Here is a 13,866-nt window from a genome sequence, read left to right on the forward strand (position 1 = left end):
ATTATATCTCATATTTGCTCTCTATTATAGTTGGAGCTTACAGTTTGAAAGATGCATGTACGATTTAGATCGTTTGGAATAGGGACCATGTTGACTCAACCGCTACTGTAAATTGCATGCTTTTTCCACGTAATTGTGTGTGTGATCGGGTCTATACAGGCCTCATTCTGAATGATTGATCTTAGGGAATGCATCTTTAAAAAAAATTTAAAGAAAAGGGACAGAGATAGAGAGGGGACTAGAGATCATTTTGTAATTTGCCGTGATCCATCATTGATGGTAAACCACCTCTCAATGTGCAGGCTGGAACACATGCTCCTTATCCAGGCAGAGAGATGCCTTGATCACAGGCCCACTCACATTTTCACAAGCTACTTCAACAACAATATGAAGAGCAATTGTGGCAATTTGTTAACACTGAGATCACCGTCACGCCTTTGTGGAAAACACATCAACGGGATTGAAAGGAATGTACAAATCTATAAACCAGGACCACTGGTCCACATTGATGTTATGCCGTGCCTCCACTAGCCAGGGTTTAGCCGTGTTGTGGCCTGTCTGGCACACAGTGAGCATTTTTGTTGTCTTCAGAACCTGCATGGAATGTGCGGGGAGTGGTTCCCATGGTTACATGCTGCCTTGCAGGTAGATTCTAAACATTCTGTGAAAAGTTGACAGTTTGTCAAACTGCACCTCAACTGAGAAATAGTTCCTTTACTGAGAAATAAAAAATAGCAACAATAGCTAAAGAAAAACAGGTTTTTTGACTGAGAATAATATTGCTGTACAGTTTGTTTATACTTCCGAAGTATGATATTTATTTACTTGGTCCTCAAAATGAATGGAAGGGAATGAGGAGCCTGACGACACCTGGGAGGAATGGTGGTGTTGACAGCAGACGACAGGGACAGTAGTGGTCGGTAGCTTACTTGTAGATGACTTTAGATAGAGGTAAGACTGCTGATCTTCGACAAGTTCTATGAAATATCCCTTTAAGGCTGTGGAAGTCATGGTCTACGGAAGAGATTTTAACTGTAAAATAGTTGTTTTCAACCAGTGTGCTGTGGAATTTTAGACCAATGCATTTTTTTTACATGACTTCATAAAATAGGATTTATACATTAGATTCAACATACATATTTGTGTCAGAATGCACTGATTCATAACATAGAAGTGCTTCTTGTGCTGTTCTTGATGTTGCACTGTTCTCTCATCTATGTTTCTGAATTCTCTGATTGCACATCAACAAGGCAGTTTTCTTACTGCATCTATAGATATCAGTTTAACCGTGTTAAACTGTAAACGCTGAGACATACATTTCCTCTGTGTGTGTGTTATCCCATTGAAACAGGGAAACACATTTGTGTGATACAGGATATATAATGCATTATTAGCAGGCGTTGTAGGTCTAAAGGGTTATAACATGTAGGTAAAGTACATATCTATAGAGATATTAGTTTAAACATTGTATTGTGTGTTGAACTTGGAAACGGTAAGACAGACAGAGTCTGGGCACAGGCTCTGTGAGAGCGATAACAGCACCGAGGTCATCGGCCGCATCAACAAAGATAGCTAGTCTGCTAGAGGGGAGAAGCCGTTGCTATGGGGATGAGCTAGGGGCTAGCACTCGTGTCGTGTCACGAGAGCCACCGTTGCTAGGGGAAAGACGTTATAGCTGTGAGTTTCTTCCGGTTTAAAGTTAGACTAACCAGACACGCAGTCCCGTTATCAGCAAGTCAGGAGCTGAGCTCCCGACCCTCAAAGCCAGAGGGTTGGGAGGGGGAGGGGAACGCCACAAGACTAGGCCACAAATTATCATCGAGCTGATAGCAGGAGAGACCGGTAGAATTAAGTAATTCAATATACTTTTCAAAGACTTTTCAGAACTGTTTTCCATCGTGAGGATATGTTTATAGAATAAACATAACGTATTTTATTTTTTTATAATTTTTTAAACAAACATATAAACAAACATGACAACACACGATAAGATATACAAGCATTAATTGTCAGGGCACATCCAATGAGATCACATTTTAGTTAGTTGTCTTATATAAGATATACCCCTAATACCTGTTATCTAAAAAAACCTACACACATATGCTCAGCTCGAACCCCCCCCTCCCGGACCCCACCTTGAGAAGTACCTCCACTATCCCTCCCACCTAACCAGACACTACCATTATAAGCTAGCTTTTATTCTCCACCACTTCTAACCACATTGACATTTTGGATTCATTGAGAAAAAAATAAAATACAAGAATAAACATAACGTTTGAAGGAAAGGTATCACGTTTCTAGTGTGTCGTTTTCTTCTGAGTTGGATGCATCACCGGGGAGATAGAGTGTCAGTCAGCCAGGTCGCTGAGAACCCGATTATCCAACAAACTTGATGTCATAGGGGGAATATCTCTAATAACTATAATCATGACATTTGAGACAATCTCCATCATTATGTGCCTTGAGATTCTAGTTTAACTTTTGGTTTGCTTTGAGATTCTAGTTTGACTTTTGGTGTGCCTTGAGATTCTGGTTTGACTTGGGCCCAGAAAGGTTGAGAACCACTGGTATAGAGCACTCAACTGCTAGTTTGCTTGTTTACTGGATGTATGACATGCAACTTCAGACACAAGTACAGACTGGATGTCTTTTGATACAATACACCTTGACACATGACACCTTCTCACACAGGAGCTCTATATAGAGTTCCTTGATCTCTCTCCACCTCTACTCCTTGTACACTAATGACTGCACCTCCGGCCACCTGGCCATATACAGTATGGAGTATATTATGGTAGTTTCTATGGAGAGATTATCGAGTGAAGTGACCTCAACCCGTTTGTGCAGATTGACCCTGAATGCCGCAGGGGGTTGGAATCAATTCACTCTCGGATCATTCAGTTCAGAATTTAAACAGAAATTGCCATTTTCTCCCCGGTGATGGAACATTCAGTCTCATTTAGCCTACCTGTCAATAGGTTGGGCGATACAACCTTTTCATGCCATACACTTTGCAGTATTTGAGTTTTGACCGAAAATCCACTGAATTGAAAATGAATTGATACGATAAGATAAGATGTTCCTTTATTGATCCCCTTGGGGAAATCCAGGTGCCATAACAGCATGGGGGAGGGGAGGTTCAGGCAGGGTAATAAAGTGACAATAAAATATAAAGAATAAAAACATCAGATATAAGGTAAAGAACAAGATAAACTATGAATAAAAATGATATAAATAAAGTTGAGGGTTTGGTCAGCTGGGCAGGTGAGACGTACAGTATGTTACTCGATAATAACGATAATTATAAAAACACACTGTGACAGAGCCAGTGCAGTGCAGGGTCCAGTATTTAAGAGTCTAACAGTTCTCGAGTTCTCCAGCCATTGGCCAGGTCAGTCCTTGTCCACGGTTGTAGAGCCTGATGGATACTGACAAAGGACTGATCACGGCTATTTGTGGTGTGTCGGGGGAATGAGTTTGACCTGAACATGCTCCTCATCTTAGCTAGCTCCTCACAGAGGGGGTGGGAGGAGTTATCCAGGCCTCTTTCTCATCCTCCTCTCCGCAGCCACCTCTAGATTGTCCAGTTTGACTCCCACCATGGAGCCTTCCTCACCAGCTGCTTCAATTTGTTAGTGTCTCTTGATGTTACCCCCCCCCCCTCCCCGCCAGCATACCACGGCGAAGAAGAGGACGATGGCCACAGACTGGTAAAATGACTGCAACAGCTTATTGCACACGTTGAAGGATGTTAAAGGTGCATTCTGGGATCCCTCCCTCGATTTGCCAATCGACCCAAGACAAGCACTGACATTGACCTTGAGGCACACTGATTTTGTCCCTCTTGTCCTGCCTATGGAAAAATTTACTTTTTTGACAAAAAGACGTAGAAATTTCAATCCAAAGACAATTTAAACAATTCATTATTAAAAAAATCTCTATGGGTGATTTCCATACTATTGTTTTATGGTACATATAACTATTTATACATTCAAGCAACATCACGGCAGCATACTGTACATATTCTTATGGCCCAGTTGTATATAAGAGGATTGTGCGTCACAGCTTCGAGGTTATCCACGCATTACTACACAGGGACACCAGACCAGATGACCCAAAAATAGGAGAGTGAAAAAATTTTTTTAGACCCTCAGAGGGTTTAATTAAAGGTGCTATGCATTAGAAATGTCATTTTTCAGTCTCTAGCATTGTATTATAGTAATAGGAGTTCGTATCAATGTGTTTTTGGGCCTAAATACTATATTGGCGAATTCCTCAGCTACAGCCCATCCCCTCTTTGCCTCTAGTAAATCAGGTCATGTTGATTTGACGACCTGGTGCACGTCACAGGGCGCTGTTTATAGCGCACGGTGATGTGATTGGCTCTGTGGTTTTAGTAATGCCCGCCTCCATTCTTGCTACCTGCAGGGTGGAAGGTTTGTCCAGAAGATCACTAATCAGCTGAAGCCTGATGCGGTTCCCTCGGTCTTCGACAGACAGACCGGCGTTAGCTCTCGGGACTCGGGAGCGATCGCTAGCTACTTAGCACCAGCCGGGGCCGGCGTTAGCAACCGGGAGCGTCGTTGAGCATTCAGCCTGCTGGCTACCTAGATCCACTTCAACCAGCGTCGCGGAGCATTCAGCCTGCTGGCTACACAGCTTGTCGGTGTGCTAATAGCCTCTGCAAGCTAACGGTAGCTGGCTACACAGCTTGTCGGTGTGCTGGAGCCTCTGCAAGCTAACGGTAGCTGAAAGCATTTTATACCTGTACCATGGATTATGCATGGTGATGTCTCCCCAAAGCCTGCTTTGTATTTCTGCTAATTGCTTTGCGTTGCATTGCATTGTGTGTGTGGGGGGGGGGGGGTGAGAGAGAGAGAGAGAGATAGAGAGAGATAGAGAGAGAGAGAGAGAGAGAGAGAGAGAGAGAGAGAGAGAGAGAGAGAGAGAGAGAGAGAGAGAGAGAGAGAGAGAGAGAGAGAGAGAGAGAGAGAGAGAGAGAGAGAGAGAGAGAGAGAGAGAGAGAGAGAGAGAGAGAGAGAGAGAGAGAGAGAGAGAGAGAGAGAGGTGTGAAAGTATAATCACCATCTGTTGCCAAGGTCACTCTGCCCTGTCGCCAACACATTCATCATGACCCCAAACTGTTCATACTTAAAGAGGAAATTGGCTCATTAGTCATGACTTATTGTTGGACTATATGGGCTGTTGTATGCTGTGAGATGCGCGGCACCGCAATCTGATCTGATCAAGCGTGTTTGATTTTATTCACTCAAGGTACAATGAGGAAGATTCTTTCAGCGATAACTGAATAACCTTTTTGGCGGAAGTTAACAATTAACAGGCAGTAGTTATTTAATCATGATTATCAGGAGGAGTTTATTCTATCCTATTAACCAATAACCAAAACACTTCTTAGGACATTCGAGACACTTTCGCACCAGCGTTGTTAGGGTTCTGACAGGATTTATTTATTTTATTCCCATAATAAATGGACTGCATTTATATAGCATGTTTACCCAAAGTGCTTTACAACTCATTCCTCATATTCACCCATTCATTCACACGGCGACCATGCAAGGTGTATTGACATTGAGAGGTATGATAGCTGCTGAAATCAATTAATTTACAGAACAGAATAACCATATTCCAAATATATATAGGCTACAGGCTATAACTGCTAATTGATCTGAAGTACAATTATAGAAATGTTAACATACATGTACTATATACTCAAGAACTATTAGGAATGTCTGACCACTAAGTGTGTCTGACTCTTAATCACAAAAAACTGCACGGACTATGACGTATGACGTATATCATGCCAGTTAGGGTACCTTGTGTATACTTTTTATTTTTACACTTACTCATAATATATATGCAGATAAAAAATGTGTATTGCCTATATTTATTGTAACATACAATATAACATAAGGTTATCCTATAACCCTAGTTATATGAATACTGGCTGAGCGTCTTGCTCTGCCTTCTGAGATATTATTATCTCCAGAACCTACTGTGCCACGGAAACCAAACACATGCACCCACTTGCCACTCCCCTGCGTGCCCATACAACAGGCAGGAAAATCCATATGCAGAAAACATCCAAGGGACCTCAGGGCGCTGAAGAGCGAGACGCTCAGCCAGTATTCATATAACTAGGCTTATATGATAACCTTATGTTATATTTCATTACTGGCATCACGTCTCGCTCTGCCTTCTGAGATAAAGGGCAGAGTGGAGGCGTGGCCACAACAAATGCACCCCCTGAGGGCCCTTAAGCCCCAGCCAGGGAGGAGAGGAGTCCCGTCCACCCGCCCATCCTAACGAAGGGGGGGGGGGGGGGGAGGCAGTCAACTACAACCAAAGTGCAAAAAAAAAGGGGAACCAGGCACCACTGAACGCACAACGCAAGCGGGACCACGTGTGACACAGCACTCCGTGGTCCACACCCACACACTCCTGCTAGCCCACCTGATGGTGGGATGCAGGAGAGGTCCCGGACCTCAGGACTGCCTGGGAGACAGAACCCCCAGTCATGTCCCTGAGGTAAAACCTAACGTAGGGACTCGGGGAGGACCAGGAGGCTGCAGCACAGATGTCCTCCACCGAGGCCCCCCCCCCCACAGGGCAGCAGAGGCCGCCACACCACGAGTGGAGTGCGCCCTGACGCCCCCGGGGGGAACCTGTCCAGGCAATGCCCTCGCACAACCAATGTGACAGGCGCTGCTTGGACAGCGCCTTACCCGCGCGAGGGCCACCGTAACAAACAAACAGTTGATCGGAAGCCCTGAGATCCTGCGTGCGACTAAGGTAAACCCTCAGTGCACGGACAGGACAGGAGGTGAAGGTTCGCCTCCAACCCACTAGCGTGAGGAGGAGGATGAAACGCCTGAATAACAATATCCCTGAAGCGAAAAGAGCTCTGCATATTCTTTGGCACGAAGACCGGATTATGCCTCAGAGTCGCACCGCTATTGGCCCGAATAGACAGGCACTCAGGCCGCACCGAGAGAGCACACAGCTCACCCACGCGCTTAGTGGAGGTGATGGCCAAAAGGAACGCGGTCTTAAAAGACTGCCGATCCAATGGCGCCTGCTCAAGAGGCTCTATCAGGGCCTCCGACAACCCGCCCAGGACCAGTTGGAGGTCCCAACTCGGAGACAGAGAGACGTTCCACAGGCTTGAGACGCAGAGTGCCAAGCAGGAAACGTTTCATGAGAGAGTGGCTGAACAGCGTACCGCCCTCAAAGCCCACATGACAAGAGGTTATAGCCGCGGCGTATACCTTCACTGTCGTGGCCGACATCCTATTCAGGATAGACTGGAGGAAGGAAAGAACCGAGTCCATGGCAAGACACTGAGTCCAGGCCCCCAACCTCACACCACTCCTGAAACATATGCCACTTCCCAGCGTAAACCGCGGTAGTGGACGGAGCGTGCACGTTCCGGATGGTGTTAACCACAGTAGGGTTAAGACACATCCCCTCCAGATTCACCCTTTCAGCAGTCAAACCATCAATGGCTGCCCCAGAACAGGACGCAGAAACAGCGTCCCGTGTGCCTGAGAGAGGGCCCACGGTGACCACGGAACAGGCCACGGCGGGGCCACCAAGAGCTGAATCAGGACCGGGAACCACACAGCCGTGTCCCGGTCCGGCGCGATCAGGATCACAGTCCTGCGCTCCCGACGTACCCCGCTCCAACAGCTGAGCTATCAGGTGTATGGGGGGGAACGCGTACAGAATCCCGGGCGGCCACGGATACATCGAGAAGGCATCCACCCCCAGAGAGGGGTTGTTTTTCCGACTGACCGAGAACCACAAGGGGCACTGGTGGGACTGTCTGCTCGCAAACAGGTCCACCATGGCCTCCCCGAATCAGTCCCAGACCTGTCTGACTATGTCTGGACATAAACCCCATTTGTCGGGGTAAGGACCGCCCCGCGACATCACATCTGCACCCACATTCTCCCTGCCGGGGATGTGGAGAGCCCACAGGCTGCGCAGATTGAGAGACGCCCATAGCCAGAGCTCGACCGCTGCCCGGTGCAGACGGGGGGAGCGTACTCCTCCCTGTCTGTTGATATACGACGCTGACGTTGTGCTGTCCGTCCTGATCAAAACATATTCACCCACCACAAGGTGGCCGAGCCGCTTGAGGACCAGAAGGACTGCCTTCAATTCCAACACATTGATATGTAGTGCAGACCGGGCAGCATGGTCCTGCCAGCTGCCCCCTACTGCCCCCCCCCATACCGTGAGGGAGGCGTCGGTGAAGACTGTGATGTGTGATAGCCTGCTGCCCATGGGGACCCCGCTGGAGAGGGCCCGAGGCCCCCCCCAGTGGTCGAGATCCCCCAGTACATACACGGGAACCTTCAGCCGCTTCCACTTGTCTCTCACCGGGTCTATTTTCATGCTGAAAAACCACCTCTGTATCCTCCTCATGAAGAGGAGGCCAAGAGGGACCACAGAGTGAGCAGATGCCATCATACCGAGCAGGCGCATCACGGACAGCACCGTAACCGTCCTGCCAGGACGGAACCTCCTGAGTGCACAGAGAATATCCTCTCGCCGCCGCTCTGAGAGGGTTGCCCTCATGGGCCTTGAGCTTAGAACCAAGCCCAAGTACTCCACTCGTTGACTGGGAAGAGGAATACTCTTCTTCCAGTTCACAGCAAAACGCAGACTGGTGAGGAATTCCACCACCAGCCTGGTATGAGTCCTGGCGATCTCCTCTGACCGGCTGAGGACCAGAATGTCGTCGAGGTAGAATAAAATTCGTATTCCCTCGACACACTTGGTGAATGTGCGAGGAGCCAGAGAGTAGCCGAACGGCAGCCTCTGGTACTCGTACGCTATGCCCTGAAACAGGAAGCGTAGGAATTTCCTGTGAGGAGGGAAGATCGGGATGTGAAAATACACATCCTTCAGGTCTATGGAGGTGAACCAGTCTCCCACTCTGACAGCACTTTAACAGGTGTTTGACGGTCAACATTCTGAACCTTCTCCCCACAATCAGCCGATTGAACGCAGACAGGTCCAGTATAGGTCTGACACCTCCCGATTTCTTGGGCACCAGAAAATACCGGGAGTAAACGTCACACATCGCGTCCTCCCTTGGGACCACGACGATGGCCTGCTTCGCCAACAGAGATTGGATCTCGTCGGCCAGGGCTGTCACTGCTGCGGACCCTGACAAAAGGGTCTGTACCAAACCCAAAAACGGAGGGTGGGGTTGTGCAAACTGAAACACAAGCCCCATCCTCAGCGTTCTCTCCATCCACCTCGACATATGGCACTCCTGTAACCATACGTGACGATAATCCCAAAGCGCACCCGCAGCCAACTGGCGCTGGTCCGCCAGGAACCATAGATAGGTGGCCCGGTCCCTCCCACTGTGCGTTGCCAACCCTGGACTCGCCAACCGCGCAAGCAGGGTGTCTCGCTGAGCCGGGATATCGCACCCTGACTCTACCAACGAGGCAATCGCACCCAAGGGGGAACCCCAACAGAAAGGGCCGGCCTGATACGGGGAGAGCGGCCATCACCCCTGGTGACATAGGCTCCCCCGCTGAGCAGCTTCCCGGCATAAACTGCTGAGGACAGCCTGCTCTGCAGCTGGACATGCAAGGTGTGTGGTCCCCACGCTGCCTGATAGGGTGAGTTCCTACACACCGTAGCCCTGTAGTGATATTACTACCACCCACATCACGCGTGCCTGACTGACCACCGCCGGTCTTCCGGTCGAGGGAGGCACTAACGTAATACTCGGCCTGGCGAGGGCGGGGCTGGGGGAACCCACGCTGCGACCTCCTGGGCCTAGAGTCCCCCCTCTGACAAAATGTTTTAGAGACACAACACCAGGCTCACCAAACACAGACGCAGGACGTGTGGTGTGGGAGCCGCTTGACAGCACAGCATTCTCATAGACAGACCCAGGCCTAGCTAGCAACTGGGTGTCAGCCCCTGCCTCCATGAGAAGCGAGATGTGGGGCCGCTTGCGCTTCACTGGAAGAACGCGGCCCCGCAGCCAAAGGGGACAAATCAGAGCCCTGTGTCCCGTAGTGTAGCGGGGGGGAGTAACCGGAGAGCGTGCTAGACACAGCTAGATGGCAACGTTTTTTTAGGGCGTGCCCATCTAATGTAGCCGATCCCTCGGCTGCCGAGGCTGTCGGCCTTGTGATCACCTGTTTTCCTTGTGCCCAGGGTATCTCAGGCGGGGGAAACATGGCCACTGGCGAGGCCGTGCTCTCACCTCTGGCTCCGCGGTGTGGAGCCCAGGTCAAATACCGCCCGCGCCCCTGCGGACAGACCAAAGAGTCCATCTGTGGAAAGGGGAGCCCTGAGGAGGGGAAGTCTCCTCTCCTCCTCAAGGGGAGATTGCTCCAACCAAAGATGCCTGTTAACAAGCGCTGACAGCATCCTAGCCCTCCCTGCGGTTATAGCTTGCGGCTGGGTCAAAAGCTGAATAACCTCAAAAACCTGTGCGATGTTTTTGACGTCGGCTGGCCCTAAGGCCCCACCACCCGACACCATTTTGGACAGAAAAGCAGCCAATTGAGCAATGTTATTGGTTGCTGCAAAATTCTGTCCCGCGGTGGTATAGGCTTCATCAGCCCACTCAGCCACCTGCCGGGCCGACTCGCCCTCCAGCGTCGGCTTCCGGGTGGGACACCGTTCAACCATGCCAGGGCAAAGGACCGATGCTACCTGCTCCTCTAAGCATGGCACACCTGTCCTGGGCCCCGTCATCAGCCCATCCACCCGTGTAAAGGGTAAATAAGCCTCAGCTAAACCCCCAACATCAGACACCGATTGACCTTCAGCAATGAAACGGTTAAGAGGAGGGAAGAGTGGCGACAACTCCGGCGGGGCACATGGGAACGGCGCCCCAAATATCCTAACATTAGCATCAGCTGCGCGCTAGGATACTTGGAAAAACATCCAACAGTGAGTCATGATGACCACGCTTATCCAAATATCGCGCCCCCCGCGCCAATACATTGCCCGGTCGTCTCACGAGACAACGAGCAGTATTAAACATGCCAGTACCAATGCCTGCCAGCGCAGGTCCTACCTGGGCGCGACGTGGCTCGACTGCCAAGCGGCGCACGAAGTCCATCGGTCCGCTGTCAAACGACGAGGAAAACCCAGGATAGGACCGCCGTGCTGTCTGGACGTGCCGAGAAGGTGCCGGGGGCTGGCGTACTTCTTGCGAAAGCCCAACATTGCGTAATTTCTCCCTACACTTCATAACAAAATTCCACCTGTTCGCAAGTGCTTATGAGCAGCTTCCGCGTTTGGAAAAGAATGAGGAAGGGTGAGGGCGTGACAAGTGGGTGAATGTGTTTGGTTTTCGTGGCACAGTAGGTGCTGGAGATAATGATATCTCAGAAGGCAGAGCGAGACGCGATGCCAGTAATGAAAATATAACCAATAGGGCATACAGACCCTCATCTACACCTTATGTTTACACTGTTTATTTTTTATATTCATATTTTTATATTCAGATCAAACCTTATCGTCTTTCTACTATCACCCTGCCCATACCTGTACCTCCCCTCCCCACCCCCCCCCCCCCCCCCCCCCCCCCATGCTGCTCTGCCACCCGAATTTACCCAAGGGGATCAATAACAGAGTATGTTATCTTATCTTACATAACATTATCTATATTCTAATTCCAGCCCTTGTTACCAATAAATGGGGGAATGGAAATATCTCTCTCGTAAATCACATGCAAGTCATTCCATTTGCTTCCATTAGCTGTAATAATAGTATTACGCCGGACAGGGGTAACATAACTGTTTGAAAAGACACTTATGCAGTAATGCTGTGCATTAATAATTGAGCGGGAGGGGGCCTGCCGTGCCGTCTGCCCCCCACCGCCGGTGACGATGTTAGATTGAGCATGTTTTCCTTCTTGATCTCCACTTAAAACAGAAACAAATATGGGATGTTTATCATAGTACAACATGGAATTAAGAAAGAGATTCAGTACCACAAACAAGGATAGAAGCCGTAGCCACACAAGAAGGATATAGAACCACAAGAAAACCTTGCTCGTGCTCAGTTATGAAGGACGGTGTTATTCCACATTCAGACATATAATAGGATAAGTCAAGTTCAAGTTCAAGTTTCTTTATTAGTTGTCATACAAAAATACAGAATACTTTTATATCAAATGCTTCTTTCTGTCTTGCTCCTGAGAGTGTGCTGGATAAAAATAGATAAGTATAAAATAAGTAGGGGCGGCTAGGTGGTGCAGTGGGCAAGGCACTCACCACCAATGCTGGAGACGCTGGGTTCGAGCCCAGCTCTCCACATTGTTTTCAGTTTGGCTGGTCGTCCGTACTAATACAATTGACAGTATTAGAGGGTGGGAAAACTGATGGGTGGGGATCGGACGTTGTGGACAGCGACTCCTACAGGTCGGTTGGTGCGCCTGCGCAGTAGAATCAGGAAGCGACGGGGGCGGCGTCCCTCCAAAGCGCAGACCCCTGACGCTGAAAGATCGCGCTGCGCAGGTGAAAAGATGCGACGGCTGCTACCTCGAGTACCGGAGGGGACTCGTGCAATGTATGGCTTCATCCACATTACAGCCGGCTTGTGGGAGGCATGAAACAGCGTTCGAGACAGGGGAGGGTAGAATTGGATGATACGAAATTGGGATGGGAGAAAAATAAAAAAATGGGAGAAAAAGTGGATAAAAAAAAAGTATAAAATAAGTATAAAATAGAAAGTCAAAAGTACATAAACAAGTGTAAACAAAAGTGTTCAATATACATACAGTATACAATGCAGAGTAGAAAAAGTAACTCAGTTACAATACAATATACAGTACAATGCAGAAATGGGATGAGGTACAATTTAGGGTAAGGTGCAATGAGGTTTGAGTTGTAGTGCAAATCTCTTTACAAGTCAATACGTGTTGTGTGTGTGTGTGTGTGTGTGTGTGTGCATGCGATTCACCTCTGGAATGCTGGGCTGAGAAACGACCCTCTGGGAAATGTAGTGAGCGGCTCTGGCTGCCCTAATTACATACAATACACACCGTGTTTGCTTCACGGTGACAGAAGACAATAGGGTTCAGTTTTAATAGTCTTCCCTTGATTGCTTCCAATCCCTCTCTTCTTGACCTGCACACAATTATGCTTCCCTTTAGCGTAGACTCTTTTTCAAAAGATGAGAGAGGAATTAAGATGTATAGTAAGGAAACAGAATGGATGGGATTCAATTATGTGTGTTTTGTCCTCAGATCTCCGAAAAACTACCTGATCGCCCGCGATGCACCTTGTAAGAAAGTGGAACGACATTTGGCTCGTAAATGTGATTAGACTGTACAAATGCGTCAATGTGGCTGCCTGGTCAGAGCGGTTTGCTTGCAGGATTCTCGTCTTCGCTACATCCAGCTTCGGGGACGAGGGTTACCGTGAACCCGAATCGAGATTCCCCCTTTATCGAAGGAGGAGGGACATTTCACCTTTCACCTCTGTGCACGAGCTGTCGAGGAATGTCTTTCCTTTTAGAGCAACAATTAACATGTTTTAGAATATCTGTCGAGTGTTAAGTCTGTGTTGGAATGTCCCTTTAAAACTCTGTGTCCTCCCTGACATAACTTTGAATAGCCACAAGGTTGTCCATGGTGTCTAACATCATGTGGCACGTAGGAAAGTTGCGCTGACACAATAGGTGATGAGGCGAGGAATGATGGATCATACACGGATCCCAGGCTTAAAGGTGCAGTATGCCATTTTTGGAGAAAGTGAGAACAATTCTAAGGTATGCTTTTCGTGACTGAATGGACACTGTGGAGATAGTGAATGCCACTCTGGCCTACACCAGTGTTTCTCAAACCTTTCTGTC

This window comes from Notolepis coatsorum, assembly GCF_963971535.1.
Source record: "Notolepis coatsorum genome assembly, chromosome: 1".
NCBI classification, from domain to species: domain Eukaryota; kingdom Metazoa; phylum Chordata; class Actinopteri; order Aulopiformes; family Paralepididae; genus Notolepis; species Notolepis coatsorum.